The sequence below is a fragment of the Chiloscyllium plagiosum genome, chromosome 4 (assembly GCF_004010195.1).
Source record: "Chiloscyllium plagiosum isolate BGI_BamShark_2017 chromosome 4, ASM401019v2, whole genome shotgun sequence".
In the NCBI taxonomy this organism is placed as follows: domain Eukaryota; kingdom Metazoa; phylum Chordata; class Chondrichthyes; order Orectolobiformes; family Hemiscylliidae; genus Chiloscyllium; species Chiloscyllium plagiosum.
In genome coordinates, this window is record NC_057713.1 from 106785011 (window position 1) to 106802924 (window position 17914).

At 37.4% G+C, this 17914-nt stretch overlaps 1 protein-coding gene across 15 annotated transcripts in view; it reads right to left on the reverse strand.

The window, feature by feature from the left end:
- The window catches only part of LOC122549297 (cAMP-regulated phosphoprotein 21-like), a 361656-nt gene that overhangs the window by 198749 nt on the left and 144993 nt on the right, over positions 1-17914 (reverse strand). For 12 of the 15 annotated variants that reach the window (XM_043688843.1, XM_043688844.1, XM_043688846.1 and 9 more), the window contains one exon: positions 4877-5047. The gene's annotated coding sequence lies outside the window, so the exon portion shown is untranslated. Of the gene's footprint in view, positions 1-4876; positions 5048-5163; positions 5198-5805; positions 5879-5954; positions 5979-17914 lie in introns of those variants that run through there. The other 3 variants (XM_043688849.1, XM_043688848.1, XM_043688845.1) reach the window with 3 other exon arrangements.

Sequence of the window (17914 nt, forward strand, 5' to 3'; positions counted from 1 at the left end):
GGTTGGTAGCATTTGAACTTGTGTCTTTAATCCAGACCACTTGGTGGGAAAAGACCAAACATGGGCAAGATGGAGAAGATAGCAGCAAGCAATGGTGTTGATGTGACTGAGAAATGAAACAGAAGCATACCAATTTAATATTGTGTAGCATATTTTTGTGCATATCTTGAAAAAAACTACAAATCTTTATCCTTTCCCTTCCTAGAATTTGTATGAGACAGAATCTCTAGTTTCAGTAGAGATGAGGGAGCTTACTGACTGCTGAGATGTTCCTGACCTTCCTAGGTTTTGGACCCTGTGAGGCTCCATCTCAGCTTGCGACACAGTAACTGTGAAGGGATAGATTGGCCATTGTTACACAAAGCAACATGTGATAATATTGAGGTAGAGACGGTGGAGTGTGTGGAATGGTAATGGGAGACAAAGCTCAATTCCTAGGACCCATCTCATGATTATCCCTCGCATGACCCGGCCATACCTCACACAGCTAGCGATGGGCCACAGTTAAGTGGGATGATAAATGTTCAGGACGAGGATTAGGGCATCATTCAACCTATGTGTACCATTAGTAAAAACTTTTGCATGATTGCCATGTTTGATGATTTGTGCAGTGAACAAAGACATCATTTCAAAGGCATACAACATCATGTCACTCACAGTGAAAGCAACTCCTCCTATCTCTCTGCAAAGATGCAACTTGAGGTTTGAAAATCTTTCAGAGTGTTGCACACTCTTCATCAACAGTTGCAGCTGAGCAGAGCTTGGAATACCCAGACTCCTTACAGTTGTCCATGCCTTCATAAACTGATCTCACTCTCTTATTATGTGCGGGAGTTGAAAATCCAATTTTTGCTTTAGTGTCTCCCTGCTGTGTGAGTATCTGAAGCTGGTGCATGATCTGAGGTCTCATATGATGATGTATCCTCATAGGGAATCAGGTCTTCTGAGAAGTTACTATCTTTCTCAAAGACCACCTCCTCCAGGGCACTTTGAAGATTAAAGAAATATCTAGAAAAATGCTTGAAGTGATGGTTATACACATGCTCATCTAAACTCATTGCAAACAGCTTGTCGACGTAAGTGAGTGCTCAATGAATGCGGCTGCTCGATACTTAATTTTGTCACGAGGTAGTTAGGAGATTCCAACTCTCCACCTCCACAACCAGATATGCCAAGATCCCATTAATATGCAGAGAAAGTGAGATGGTTGGAGCACTTCTGTGACCCTGTTTCTCCTTCTGTTCTGTGTTCTCTTCCTATAAAAGGAGGAAGGGAGTTTTGAATAAGAATCGTGATATGTAATGAACAATTGGATGGACAGAAGTAGTTGAAGGGGAGATGAGAGAGAGGCCTAATATTACTTCAAGGTAAGGGAGCAATGTCAGTTGTGGACAGACTCATAAGGATGTGAGGATGTGCATGGACAGAGAGGTGGTTGTACCTGAAAGGTAAGCTAGTATGAGCAGTGAAAATTCAGAGCAGGGCATTAGTTTGATATACACATCAGTATATTGGTGAACATATTCATCTCTCCTACACTACTTAGTGGGAAAATCACTTTCAATATTGCATCCACAAACATAACCCTACACCCCTACTTCTGACCTCATGGACTTCATCTGGCTAACTGTTTCACTAGCAAGTCACTTCCTCCCAGTAGGAAAGAGCACCCCAGAATCGCATCCAGAAATGCAGGCACAACTTGTCAGCTTGTGGAATGCAGCCTGTCAGTTCCTTTTGTTCTAAAAGCTAAAAGCTTGGCATGTCCCTTTCAACACTGAAGTTGAAATTACCTTCATACTAACTCACATTAGTGAGTTGAAAAATCTGGAAATAACAGGCAATTCTGTGACTGAAGTTAAAACAAAGTACACTGATAGACATGCCAAATCTTACTTCTAATAGTCACATAACTGCTACTTCCCCATTCACTGTTCCTACTGTATTGGGACCTATCCAGCCTATTGAAACCAGTGTTGTCAGGATCAGCCTCAAGTAACATACAACACTGGCTATTTATAATTATATTATTTGTTGCTTTAATTCTTCTCCAATTCATTCTTAAAGCAGTGACTCACATTGAGCTAAAGGTTGCCTACTTGGGGATTACTTGTTAATGAAGCCACACAAAGAGAGCCATCAGGCTCGTTAACCACGGGCATCAAAATGTAAACTTGTATATACACAGCCACATAAGAACTTTACAACAAGTTAGAGATGAGAAGTGTAGCTGATTTCCCTCTCCCTCCCTTCCTTAGCCCATAAAACTAGTTTTAGCAGTCCCAAACTGATTCAGGGATTAATAGTCTTTTGATCTTTGAATGATCTGAAATTGGTCAATCCTGTCAGATATTCTGTTTGCTTTCTATGTTTGTATATTACAGGTTGATCTCACATTGTGATATTTAGGTGAGCTGAGCTTCTGCTGGATTCCTGCAGATTGGCGATTCTCTATGTTAAGGTCACAAATTCACCCAGTTCAGCCTTGGTCTGATTTAGTTCATGTTTGCACACCTTTTGCCCTTTTCATTCTCAACTGTATTCCATTTGCTTTCTGACCCACACAATTCAAAAAGACCGAGGCAGGAAAACACGGCCATTCACCACAGCGGGTGGCCTCAATGCCAGGGGCAATGTCAGGTCAATGGAGTCCGAGTTAAACAGCAATTATTGAGCATCATAATCTCATTGGGAAGCATACACTGAAGTGTGCTGGGAGTCAATGTGGGACTTCAAGTGGCTGACTGTGAAGTATAGAATAGTGCACCTGAATCTCAGTATCACAGCATGAAGCACTGCACTGTTTGTAGAACTCGGAAAGGGATTGGTTAGTGCTAAGTTGACAGCCATATTTCACAGAATTATAGGAACATATAGTACATAAAGAAGCCATTTGGCCTTTGTGAGCCTGTTCTGGAGTGCTAAAAGAGCAATCATTTTTATTCTCACATCCCTACATTTTGTTCATAATGCTAAGAATCCTCATCCTCTGAAACCTTGTCTAATAGACTTTGAAAATTATTTACAGAATCTATTTTCATGACATTGACAGGTACATGCTTCAGGATTTGACACCTCGAAGTGAGAAAAAGTCTTCTAGACTTTTCAACAATGATCGTCAAATTAACGGTATCTAATTATTGACTAATTTCACAGAGAAGATGAGATTTTTCTTTATCAACTCTATCCAAACCTTATTGCTATCAGTGATTCTTTTAATGGATGAATTATGTGACAATATTTAATTTCAGAAATATATAGTAGAGCATATTGACAGCTACATGTTCTCCTCCTCTAACATTTACTGCAAATGGAATAACTTGTAGAGTTATGAGGAACAGCCAGCACAAGAACAATGCCCTGAATGGCTTCCTTCTGGTTGTATGAATGCAAATTGTGCAAACAAAATGGTTGAAATGTTGATAAATAAAAAGATTTATTACAAAGAATTTATTGAGTTCCACTGCAGAAAATAACCCTTCAGAATGTAATTGATGATGAGTTAAATTAGGCAAGGACTTGATATAAATAGTAGGCATAGTTTCAATATAGGATTGATAGATATGAAAGCAATGACTTCTAGGGAAAGGGAGCTGGTTCTTGTCTCTTCTCAGTAGGGAAAGGCTACCATCTTGAGAATTTTTAAAATGTACATAATGATGCATTATATATGTAAGACTATACATGTTCCATGTTCAACTTTAATAATAAGACAAAACAGGCATTGAGAAGTTTTAGTTCCTTGATGCAATATAAATTAAAATACTAAATATCAATATTATTTTAATTTGACTGCTACGTAGAAATAAAATCTGCAGTCAGAGTTCAAACCCACATTCTGTAGAAGTATGATGATGCAACTACAATAGCAGTTATTGCAGAAGGATTCTGAATAAATTATGAAATTCAACTAAACCAAACAATTTATTTTACATCCGATATTTTACAAGAATTCACAAAGGATAATTGATTTTGTTTTATGAATACTTAATAAGGTAAACATGGTAAAGTAAATTAGAAAGCAATACATCTTTTGAGCTTTGGGCTGTCAAAGTGAAGTTTTAGAATTTTAATAAGGTAAATGCTTTCATTATCAGCCTGTAACAATGTTGGCCATTGACCCATGCACATTCCTACCAACGTATACAGCTTTCAAGAAACCTGCTTTATTATTCATATGGCACGTTAGATTAAAAGAAAAACATGCTATAATAATGTTTCCATACTGTAGAGATACTGTACAAACAGAGCGTAAATGCAAACAAACAGATTTATTTTGTGTCACTGTTTGTGCTCTATACGATACACATTTCAGTTAACTTGCATCGAATTGTACACAGTACCTTAACGATTTAATGTATTTTTCTCTACAACATTTCTGGCCAAACAGACAGTAATGCAAAAACTATGAAGATTTGCTAAATGGTGAAATTTAATAGATTTAAATACACAACATGCACATATAGCCACCCTCTCATCACCTTAATGGCTTGTTTTACACAGATTAGAAATCATAACCGTGAAAATCACTATTTACATAAGTAACAGAATAAAGGTCAATTTGTTAACACCAGACTAAATTTCTTGCACCCTTTCCCAGAGATCATTGACTTTTTTGAAAATTCCAGGTTCTGCAAACCATACCCCTTCTTGCTTGATATAGGTCAGTGAATCAGTTAAACATTATCCATGGTGTGTGACTTTACATTGATGAAATTGATACAAAAATGAAAAATGGCATAATTTAATAACTTAAATTCAAATTGGTTTCAAACTTGTCTGCTTCCTTTTACAAAATTACCTTAAAAGTTAATTCATTCTACATTCTAGTAAACTTAGTAAGGTTTTATATTCATAATTTGGAAATGAAAATTACCTTCCGTGCACGGATTCTGCGTTGGTGTTTTGATGCTTCCTATCTGATGCTGTTCACTGTTGAAATCAACACGATAGATCAATGACAAAGTGAGTCCCATGTCCTTATCAATAGTCCAAAATGACAACCTCCATGCTGTTCCCAAAGAGGATTTGATGGACCATCATTAACCTGAAAGAAATGATGAAAACGATAGAAGGGTTAAGGAAAGTCTTGAGTAGAAGCAGATTTCCTGCACTAATGACCTGCTTGAAGCAAATCTGCTTCACAGTTTGAATTAGCTTCACCTGTCTCAAACCGCTTGCTGCTTCTCTAATAAAGGCAAGAAACGGCTGTTCAATCATAACAGCTCCTACGCAAAGAGCTAAAATTAACAATTATTTTACACTTGACGATTACGCATTTCTAGTTGTGTTCTGCTTTCATTCAGGCAATCTATACTGTTAAAATTAACAGAACAGGAATTGCTTGAAGTCCTCACTACTTTTCCAGTCAAATATTTAAAAATCTGCCCTATTCTTTGTAACAATAGTGGTCAGACATTATATAATGACTATACATGATTATTGGTTAGAAAGTTTGTTGATATCTATTTTTTTAAAGCAGCAACATATAGAATAAAGGCATAAAACTGGAGAGCAAATTGAACTGAACAAAATCTACTGACCAGCATTTGTAGATCAAGGCACAAAAAATATTTTATACAGTTCTCCTTTTTATGAATGATAAAATTATACTGTCTACATTATTGGTCTGTTGCATCTGATTAGAGTAAATCAGCACTTATGTAATCATTCACAATAATTTCTGTACATATATAACATAAGCAACAGTGTTTTCCATTTTAGACATATCACATATATCACTGGTAAAGCATGAATGGATCACAGGTTCTTAATTACCATTATTGCACTGTTCATTATTGTTACCTTTGTGTATTATACAGCAATATTGATCAGAATAAGTCAGAACAGATGCTTCACATAGCCAAAACCTTCACCAGCACTTTTCTGTTTATAGAAAACATCAAGGATTTAAGCTGTCTCAGCTAACTTGATGTTGAAATACTCATTCATACCATTGTTACTGGACTCATCTATTCCAATGCTCTCATCATTGATCTCCCAATTCTATTCTCTGTAAACCTGAGATCATTCAAAACTCTGCCATATCTTGAATCACAGGAAGTTGCATTCCCACGTCATTCTTGGGCTCACTGATTTACATAGTTCTTCATTAAGCAACATCTTAAGGATTAAAATTCACATTCTCATTTTCAAATCCCTCTATGTCCACACTTTGACTATTCCTGTAATATTCTCCAATCCTAAACTTTCTGGAATGGTTGCGTTTCTTAAGTTTAAGCATTTTGGGCATTTCTAATTATAACTGCTCCATCTTAATGGCCATGCCTTCAGTTTGCTCAGTCTCAAGCTCTGGAATTTCTTCCCTCCAACTCTCTATCTCACTTTCTTTCATTAAGCATGAATGTCTAATTGCACAAAAAACCTCAAGGTCAAACCAGCCACATGAGTCTGCAAGCCTGACAAGGAAACTAATAGTCATCCTCAATAATCATGACTACATTTGACATTCGCTTCTTCTTCTTGCAGTTTCAGCAGTGGCTGCCCTCTAGTGGTGGTCTGCTGAAGCTGCTGAATATCCAGATTTGTGATTGGATCCTATTCTTAATTGAACAGTGGCCTGAGTAGTAACCTATTAATTTGACGCCATCAAGAAAATACTATTCCATAGCTCCATTAACCACCAACATGGGGTTGGGTACACCTTTCAGTCCCAGAGGTATGACTCACCAATCAAAATATTCATTATTTTCAAATTCCAATCATGCCAGCTTAAATTTTTGTCAGTTGATAACTAACTTTAGTGGCATTACTGTGATCCTGGATCTATGGCACATCCACCCTTTTTATTTGCATACAGTTCCTTCACCTGTGTAAAAGCTAATCTTTATTTTAAGTGTTGCCTCGAAAGAATAATTGGCTCAATATAAATTTTAAAAGAAGACTTGCACATTTTTCTGGATGGGGGACCAATATATACTTTATTCATGTATTTTTATTCAACATGTAACATACTCAAGTTTATGAAAAAATAGTAGGGGAATGGACGTAATTTGATGGCACTTTGAAAGCTCCAGCACAGATACAAGGGGCCATTTGGCCTTTTTTCTTTGTTGTAACATTATTGCTTCTAAAGCATTTCTTGAAACCTGGCTCATTGACCAAGCTTTTGAAGATCTGACCTAACACTTGCTTATGTGGCTTGTTATCAATCTTTGTTTTATAGTGTTCCTGACGGATGCCTTGGGAGATTTCATAGCATTATAGGCATAACTTATGTTGATGTGTTTATCTCAGAAAACTTGTTTGATCGAGTTCTGAAATCTGCTACAAAAGTTTATTTTTGAAGCTTTTCAAACATATGAATCTGATTTTCATGCTATATTTTGACAAAAGATGTAAAATTGCTTTAAAATGTTGTAATTATAAAAAGTAAACAGAGTAAACATCTTATTTTATCGTTCTTGCACAATTCAAAATTTGACATTGGAATGTGACTTGCATTTATATAGCAACTCCAAAATCAAAAAAGCTTCCCTGCTTTCTATACACTCAATAGCAAATGAAGTATATGTTCAACATTGCATTTGAAAGAAAGCAGCTTCCGTAATGCAGTAGCCTCTCAAAATTGAACTGTGAACCTCAATTCTGTACTCAGGTTCTGTAGTCAGTTTAAACCTACAGCCTTCTGACTACTACACAACTTGCACCCACTGAGATAAGCAGATACTTACTTTAGAGAATGGTTGAACCAATTTTACCAACAGCATAGAGTCATCGAGATGTACAGCACAGACACCGATCCTTCGGTCCAACTTACCTATGCTGACCAGATATCCTAAATTAATCTAGTCCCATTCACCAGCATTTGGCCCATATCTGTCTAAAACCTTCAATGAGTTTGTGGAAATTCTAATAAATGACAAAACGTATACTGATGGGTTTGAAGAAAATTACCAATTCCAAATTGAGTACAAAAAAGGAGACCTTGTCTCTGCACCCATAATGCCATTTTTTGGTATGACTAATGATTAAAAAAAAATTTCCATTATGATGAATAATAAAACCCATCTGTAACAGCCAAACAAAATGTTTGCATTCTATTAAAATAAACAGGTAAAAAAAAGCTTGCCATTATAGGTACAAAACAAAATAATTAAAAATATATTAAAACAACGTGCAGTTTTTAATTCAATCAATTTATGTGAGAACATGATGTAATTGATAGAAGAATTAGCTGCAAATGCCTGGCTGGAATTACACAATTTTATAACAGTATGTTGCAAAATTATTCAGGAATAACTTATAGAAATGTCAAATACATTAATGCTAATGGAGAAATTATTTACAATAATGTCACATCTTCCTGGAACCAGGTGTCACTATATAAAAGTAAAACAACATTACAAATTAGAAATGCACACCAGCTATATTTTACAAATCATAAACCATGGCTATGACAAGTTCACTGTTGGGGCTTAAGTTACATGCAGTAGGCTCAACTTTCACACTAGTCTGCCATAATGCAACATTGCCAGACTAGTTCACCACAAACTATGGAATGGGATCACACCAGAAATAAATCACATAGAAATGAAGCCCAAACTACCAATACCCATCTCACATGGCATCCAACTTTTATAAACATACTGTTTAAAAATACTTTGTTTGGCATATGGTAAATTGCTTTCCAATTGAGATTAAAAATCCAGGGGGTTTCAAGAAGAATTGCAGAGTTCAATTTGATTGAAGTTTGGTGATATGCTAATTAATTATTTCACTTCACGATCTGATAGAATTCATCCAATGGAGAATACAGTATGAGAGATATTTCACTGAGCGCATCCTGAAGTAACACTTACATTGGAACAGCAAACAATTGAGAAAATAGTTATGAAGCTGTTGCTAATTTTGAGGTACTTAATCAGGTTTCATTTCTGTCAAATGGATGAAGGCAGCCATCTGTCTCAAATGCAGAGACAGCTGCAAGGTGGGCTGCTAGCACATTCTACCATTGTCACGGAAACAGACTAGGAAATAAAGCCTTCATCAGCTACGTAATTACACAGAAGGCTTGTGACGAGTGTAACTGGTGCTGAGTATTTCAATAGCACAAATTTATTTCTGAAAAGAGAGGCACGTTGCTGAAGCATTCATTTTGCATTTATCAAAGCAAATGTACGAATGCCAAATTTCAAATGATCACAGCAATTTATGCTTGAAGTGAAAAGGATGCTAGTTTATTGGTAGGTTTGGGTGCATTGTTGCTATGGAAAATGCAATGGGTCTCATGCTCCTAGTTATGTAAAAAAAAATCCAACATTTGAACATATCACTTTTGACTGCAGGGAACAGATACCTTGCTTGAATGTGTATCACTTCTAGTAAGCACAAATCAGCCATGTTACAAAGTCACTAATTATCTTAAGTTGATTGTTAGTGTAGCTATTAACACACTTAGGATTCTTCACCAAGTGATACCCAATCATGGAATACAGGTAACAGCAGAAGTACTCCTACAATTCTAGCTTCTTCACATTCCAATTTTAATGACACAACCATTGGTGGCTGAGTGTTCTGTAGCCTAGACCATAAGCTCTAGAAAATCCTCCCTACAACTCTCTACCTCAAATTCTTCCTCCAATGCATTCTTAAACATGTCTCTTTGACCAAGCTTTTGGTCATCAACCTAATTACACCTTTTGAGACCTTGCATCATATGTTGCTTTATAATGCTTATGTGAAGAGCCTTGATATGTTTTACTGCTTTAAAAGTGTGGTGTAGATTTAGATTCTGTTTACTGTAACAGAGAGGATTCACAAATGCATATTTGAACTTTCCAATGATATTTGCCTAAGTACCACATAACAGGCATTTTTTTTTAAAAGCAATTGACATTAAATAGATGGTGGTAACTTGAATACAAAATTGACTAGGTTCTGGGCAGACATAGCACTGGAGAGATTTTATCCAGATTGGAGCAGCTGATGGGGTCCTCCAGGGATCAATAATCAGATCATAAAATTGTTTGTTTCTTATAAATGTATTTGACTCAAGTTAAAGTTTGCGATGTTAGTGCAGAAGAACAGGTCACAGAAAGTATTCACAAAAAAAGAAAAAAGGAGAAAAAATGTAAGTCCTTACCTTGCAAATTTAAATATTTCAAATCACTTCAACATACATAGAGTCATGGCGCTATGCAGCACAGCAACAGACCCTTCGGTCCAACTCATCCACACTGACCAGATGCCCTAAATTAATCTAATTTCATTTGCTAGTATTTGACCCATATACATGTAAACCCATCCTATACATGTAACTATCCAGATGCTTTTTAAATTTTGTAATTGTACCAGCCTCCAACACTTCCTCTGGTAGCTCATTTCACACACACATTACCCTCTGTGTGAAAAAGTTGTCCCTTAAGTCCTTCTTATATCTTTTCCCCTCTCACCTCAAACCTTCCCTCTAGTTCTGGACTCCCCCACCCCAAGGGAAAGACCTTATCTATTTATCCTATCCATGCCCCTCATGATTTTATAAACCTCTATAAGGTCACCCCTCATCCTCTGATGCTCAGGGAATATAGCCACAGCTTGTTCAGCCTCTCTATATAGCTCAAATCCTCCAACCCTGGCAACAGCTTTGTAAGTTTTTTCTGAAGCTTTTCAAGTTCCACAACATCCTTCCAATAGGAGAGAGATGAGAATTGCACACAATATTCCAAGAGTGGCCTAACTAATATTGTATTTCCAGAATTTAAATAAATTATAAACTACTTCAACATTAAGAAGGTAGTCCCAGACACCAAGGGACTGATTTTTACTTGTAAGTGTCAGTTCTAAATTGCTCAGACATGGTGATTAAACTCACTGAAAGATCAATGTGAGTAATGTGATCAACAAATCAAATTTCATCAGCCTATTTTTCATTTGTTCATGTGGTTGTTTGCAAAGCTAGCAATTATTGCCCCTTGCTAAATGGTGGCACTGGACTATTTCCTATTTCCAAGTGAGGTGGTTACACCCACTGTGCTATTAGTGATGGCGGGGAGGGGGGGGTGTGGGGTGGGGGAGGGGGGAGGGGTGGTGGTTGTTTCGGAACTTTTGCCCAGTGATAATGAAGGAGGAACAATATCATTCCAAACCATGATGGTGCCTGACTTGGATACAAGCTTATTTTTCACACCAAGCACTCAGCCTTATATGACCTTACTGTAAATAGAATTCTAGTTACAAACCACTTGCTGGCCATACCCCTTTGCTTCCAGCCTCTGAGCCAGTTTTGAATCCAAATTGCCCTTCCTTTTAGATCCCACAGATCAATCATACATGTTTTTTTTCCACACTAGAACAATGGTCAACAAAGGTATGCATCTCAAAGTTTTCTTACAGTGCTTTCTAATGTTAATTGCACAACAAAATAGGTAACTGGAACCATTCTGAGAAATCGGGGGAAACGTTAAGTGATTTTCTCCATTTTGAAGATTTGGTAACATTTCTAAAAATGTCATCATCAATTTAAATTTAAATTGGAAATTGGTGAAAACTGAATTTGGGATAACATTTTTATTCAGTAATATAGTGTGGCATGGCAGAACAAGCAACAATAAAGTTAAAAATATTATTCCAGGGCAAATTATAAAAGCGTTCATGATGGGAGAGTTAGTGAGTGAAGGGACAAAACAATATATCCCAGATTTCTCTTGTATTATTAAATCCATTCAATCATTGTAACTCACCAGTGGATATACAGGCACTGAAAATAAGTATTCCTGAAATTCCATAAAGGATCTTCTTTTTGTTTGTGGTTTCTCTGATTAAAGGCCAGTTCTTGGTAATTGTTTGCTGAACCAAGTCATGTGCTTTTTTTTAAACTGTGGACATGGCGAGGAGTCGTGCAAAAGTAATTCTGAGTATTCTGTAAGCACACGAAGATATCCCTATATACACTTAAACATCTCATGCTGCCTTGATATTTACTCATTTTGAATGGCATTTTGCACGCTATGGATATTTTATAAAAACCTATGAAGGAATTTGTATTTTTTATCTCCTCAAGAAAATCAAGTCTGCAAACAACATAGCACGAATTTCTGTGACTACGAAAGGGGCTTTCAGTTTAGCCAGAAAAGTGCTGGAGACCGGATTCTGGATGCAATGCCCTCAAACCCGGAAACTGTCATTTTCACTAGAGGAGAATGGGTGCTGGTTGTCGATAGTACATCCGTGGTTCACAGACGCAGCAAACAGATGCAAATTTTGTTAGCGCGATGTGCAAAACATGGCTTGCAGTCTTTAGGCACATGAACAAAACATGGGGGTGGGTAGCAGGTAGATGGTGGTGACAGTTGTCATATGGATGAGAGTTGCAGTTGTTTGGAGAGAATGGGTACCAACTGGATGTAGAGTATAGCTTTCAAATGAATGTGGGGAGAATAGGGTTCCAGACAAGTGGAGCCAATAGGTAGCTGGTGATTGGCAAGAGGTTTTAGGGTCCATTTTTGAAGAGTTAAGAGATATTTTTGGACAGATGCTGTTTCCCTTTTCGGAGGAGTCAGGTGCCTTTTGGGATCCTTATAATTAGACATGAATGTGTGTAAGTAGTTACAGTGGGAACTAATAAGCAATCAAGGCATTTAAATCCCCAATATTTTTACATTTGTGTACAAAAATATTGCAGTTGAAAAAATACTTGTAATTTCACCAAACTGTCTGTTGACTGAAGCCTGGGGCTATCATTATAGTGAAGAAGGGCTTATGCCCGAAACGTCGATTCTCCTGTTCCCTGGATGCTGCCTGACCTGCTGTGCTTTTCCAGCAACACATTTTCAGCTATCATTATAGTGTTGAGGTGCTTGTGGGCTGATGGTTTCATAGCTCCAAGTATTTATATGGGGCTATGAATATAAATGGCTCTAAAAGATTAAGAGTAGATAGAGCGTGGTGCTGAAAAAGCACAGCAGGTCAGGCAGCATCTGAGGAGCAGGAGAGTTGATGTTTCGGGCAGGACCCTTGATCAGGACAGCTGTGCTTTTTCTAACGCCACACTCTATCTACTCTGACTCTCCTGCATCTGCAGTCTTCACTATTTCTAAGAGTTTAAGTATTTGAAATAAACGTTCCCAAAAGGGATTAAGCACTTGAAGGAATTTATATATATTGAATGTGCTTTTTTTAATCAATGAGGGCCTTTCTTAAAATAGTGAACTCATCAATGGACACTTACAATGTGAATTTATTTTCTTTTAGCCTGGCTGTTGGAGTCTGCCCATGGTTTATACTGAGTGAGTGCTATAAGGGGTGATAGGTGGGATCACATATGGGGACTAAGTTGGCATATGGGCTTTAAAGGCAATGGAAGGACAGACGGAGGATTTTTGTACAGGCACATAAGTTGGAATAGAGATTTTTTTAAACAATCGGGATGAAATTCCACATCACCAAGGCAGCCCTTTTACACAGCCCACCTCTGCACTAGGCAACTCCTATGGCTGTCACCACAGTGTTTCCATTCCTGTTAAACCTGCCCTTCCCAGGGATGAATATTAGAAATATAGGCACTCTATCCCGTGTTGGTTTTGTGATGTCAAGAGTTTTTCCCGACTCTACAGACCCAACTGGGGACCACACATTCAGAAAATAATTAAGAACATGATGAATGCAAAGGCCACACTTGCATGAACTGTAAGTAAATATAAGTTCACAACTTCCAAAATCATGCCAACTTCATGAGTCAGATGATTTTTCATGTTAGTGATTTTCATAAAACAGGTTAAGAATAAATTGTTCATCAATCTTCTTTCAGATTTTGCAAGGTTGTTGAAATACTTATTTGTGTTTTTAACTTTGCTAAAGTTAACTAGCAGTATTTTTCTCAAGGTCCAACATATTTGTGACTTTCTACCAGACGTTAGAATACTCCATGTTGTAATTTCCTCATGGCTATATTCTTAAAATGCTTCAAACTCCATTTTCATTAGACATCACACGAGGGATTACATTTTTAAAATATTGTACTCACTGTAAAGCATATCCTGAGCTTGTGAAAAGGGCTATAAAGAAGCAAATACAGGCATTCCTTCCATTACTTTTTATACATCTGTGCAATTTGCTATGTTAACATTCTAAAACAGAAAACCTTCAAAAATCTTATCAATAACAGTTTCAAAGAAAGTTTGGCTCAATGGGGATGCTAGTTGTGACTCTATCTGTTCTAATCCCATTTTTCCATTTCTTCAGTGTATAGAAATAAGAGAAATAATTTGCATTCATGTCGTGCCTTACAGGACCTCCAAACAACCCAATGTGCTTCAAAGCACAGGGGGGTCCTTTTAAACTGTACTTTTTTTGTCATACCATAGGAAAACATGTTTCATTTTATGATACTTACCCAAGGATTGAAATGGGAAATGAGGATGGCAAAGGAGGACTGGGTGGTCTGGGGATAGGATGTTATGAAATAAGACCGATGGCATGATCAAAATTAAATAGCATGGGTTGGTATTTAAAGACATACTCCTGTAATAAAAACACTACTTGTCTGTAACTGCTTTGCAGCTCTCTGATAGTATTTAATATAAAACTTGCCTCATCTATGGTTATCATAATAATAATTGTTTTCCAAAAAATGCTATTTGGCTAGAAAAGCATGAATTTTTGTGAATGGAAGTTGATTTAACATTTCTTTCTTAGGGGAATGATATTGTCTATTGGATATCCCAAAATCATTTTGAAGATTTTTTTTAGAACAATGTTTAACTAACAGATTTGTATCTTTGAGGGAGGAATTGAGGGTCTTTCTTTTATATTATCGTCTACCATTTGGTCATTCTGTATTGTTTGGTTTCATCACCTATTCCCTTTCTCAAAATGCTGCAAACATTTCTATCAACTAAAAATGAGACATCATAGGTTGGATAAAAATGCACAACTTGATGTGCCACCAGTGTGAATTATTCTTTTAATTTTCCTCCAAAGTTAAAAATACTACTGTGCATCAGCTCAGAATAAGGATAGGAGGGGATAGACTTTGACGGGTATGAAACAGGCATGAAGCTTGTGTCCTCTACACCAATGTAGCTTGTTTACTATGAGCAATATGATCCCTGCTATAATAGGCAGTGACGTTCTAGATAGAAATGGGGCCATAGATCTGGAAAATGTTCCAACATCATCCTGTTGATAAATTTCTGCATTCCTTCTTGTAGATGGTACCTCTGAGTGGCAGAGGTGAAGGGAGTGAATATTTGATGACATGGAGATAACCAAGTGGGTTGCTTTGTTCAATATGGTGTCAAGCTTCTTGAGTTTTATTGGAACTGCACTTATCTAGAAAGTGTTCCTTTTAGATGCTGATGGCCTGGGGGAGTCAAGAAGTTAGTTACTCACCACAGGATTCCTAGCCCTTGATCTGCTGTTGGAGCTACACTATTTACATGGCTAGTCCCATTCAATTTCTGGTCAGTGGTAAACCCAGGATTTGATAGTGGGGGATTCAGCAATGGTAATTGCATCAAATGTCAAGGGTCAATTGTTAGATTCTTGAAAGTTGGATTTCATCACTTTCTGGCACTTATGTGACTTGTTACTTGCCACTTTTCAGCCCAAGCCCAAATACTGCTATATTTGAACATGGACTGCTTCAGTACCTTAGGAGTCATGAATGGTGCTGAATGTTGTGCAATCATCCCCACTTCTGATCTTATAATGGGGGGAAGATCACTGATGAAGCACTGAAGACATTATTCTTAGGAACTCCTGCAGAGATGTCCTGGTGCTGAGGTGACTGACCTCCAACTACTATAACCACCTCCTTTTGAGATAAGACTCCAACCATCGGGACTTCAAAGTTAAGCTGAGTTCTGAAGAGCTCAAGGAGGTGAATGAACTCACCCTCTCTGACCTGGGTGCTATTAAAAGAAATGGCAGTGGGTTTTCCCTTTACAGACAATATTCTTTTCTCTTGGCTTGTGTTGACTTCCATCCCCTGTACTTCCATTGGGAGTAGACCAGAAAGGTATTAAAATTTAACACCCACAGTTTTTAAAGTTTACTTGCACATTTCACCTTTTAAAACTCTCACAGTCCCTTTCTGTTCCAATGATACTGACAAGCTATTTACTGTTTTAGATATATGTCAAAATAAGATCATAAATGTTCGACATAAGCTGTATGGAATAAAAACTTTAGGATGATGTGATAATTATGACTTGTATTAAATATGGGACTTTCAAATCTCTTCAATCAAAGTTCTCTTTAAGGTGCATAACCTGAATGCCACTCACAAGGTGTGTGCACATTGGTGTATGCACATGGCTGTGCAAAAGAGTGGCCATCCACTTAAATCATCTGCACATTTTGAGCAAAGTTAGATGGGACATTGAATTCAAGGAATGGGACCTTGTTCAGGATTGAATTTGATCCCTCATCATTTTCAATCGAGAGAAGCAATGTGTGGGTGTCCATGCATGAAATTGTGCAAGTTCATAAACTAATCATTAATATATCTGTGGCTCACCTCATCTATTTTCAAAGAATGACTCACAGCCACCAGAAGAGAGCTAAAAAAAGTTGTTCTGTTTCCAACTAAAAAAAACTGCAATGTTTTTGCTGCAATAATTTAATATTTAAGATAGCAGCAAATGGTGTAAAGCAGCAAAGGATGGTCAGCCATGATCATATCAAATAGTGGAGCAGACTCAAAAGGCCATGACTCAAATCATGGGATTGAGGTCCTCAATACTCTCTAAGGAGGAGATTAAAGATCCTATTTCAGTCTATGAAGATGAATAGCAGACGTCTTCTGATGTCCCATTCAACATTTATTCCTCAATTTATTCCATCATGAAACAGTTTATATAGTTATCATCTCATTGCTGCTTGTGAGCCATGGCTGTTTCTCCACCAATAATTCAGCTTCCAAATATCTGAATAGGTGTGAGGTCATTTTACATGACTTGAGATGATGCAGATTATTTATTTTACAATATGATGCTTTTAAATAAGGCAAAGGAAGTGGCATATAAGGGCAACTTTCATCAATTGGGGTACGCCTCACAGGTTAACAACTATTTATAAATTTGTAATAAAGAATTTATATCTGTAGAGACCATGCTTTCCTGTGTAGTTAATATCAAGGCGAAACAAATCTACAAGCATAATTTATGAACCAAATCTGCAGTTTGAGAGCATTCTTCTCAAATAGCTTCGCTTCTATATGAATTCATTTCAATAGTATATCAGATTTTAGAGGTTTTTGTGCATATTTAGAAATATCTTAGTGAAACAAAGCAGAGAAGGTAGTAATTTCCAATTTATGGATTCATGAGGTGGAGTGCTTACGCTATCTGGTTCCACTAAGATAGAAGGATTTTTTTTTGAGATTCCTCCTCCACTAAGTATTCCAAATGACTCCTGGTGCTCCAAACTTTCACACAAATGAGCTGAATCTTTTGCTTTTCAAGTTAAGACCGAGTAGCAGGGATTTCCACCAATACACCAAGTGAGTTTACTCGCTGAATCTTTCCAAATTTGCCTCATTGACTATCCTGCCCTACGGCATGTATCACGTGAGCTTCCAGCCCCATCTTATCACACGTTCCTCACAGAACAACAAGCAACTCAGCAGATATCCTAGAATTAATTTGTCTCCCTTGTTCCTGGGCCATCTTTAAAAGACAGTTCAACACCTGAACAAGCACTGTCAGTCTGGCTCTGCCCTGCGTGGTTCCTGACATTTGCTGTGGACATGGTAAACAGGGGGCAATGAATGTCTTGCGGTGCTGGCAGGGATCTGGAAGTCCTGCTGGATAGCATAGTGCAGAGATGGGACTTCCTTGTCCCCCAGGACCTGCAGTGCTGGCCATGACACCAGTCCATGCTAGGCTGATCTAAGGTTGCTACCTTGGTAAAGCAATCTCAACCATCTATTCGAATTCTCAGCAATGTAGGA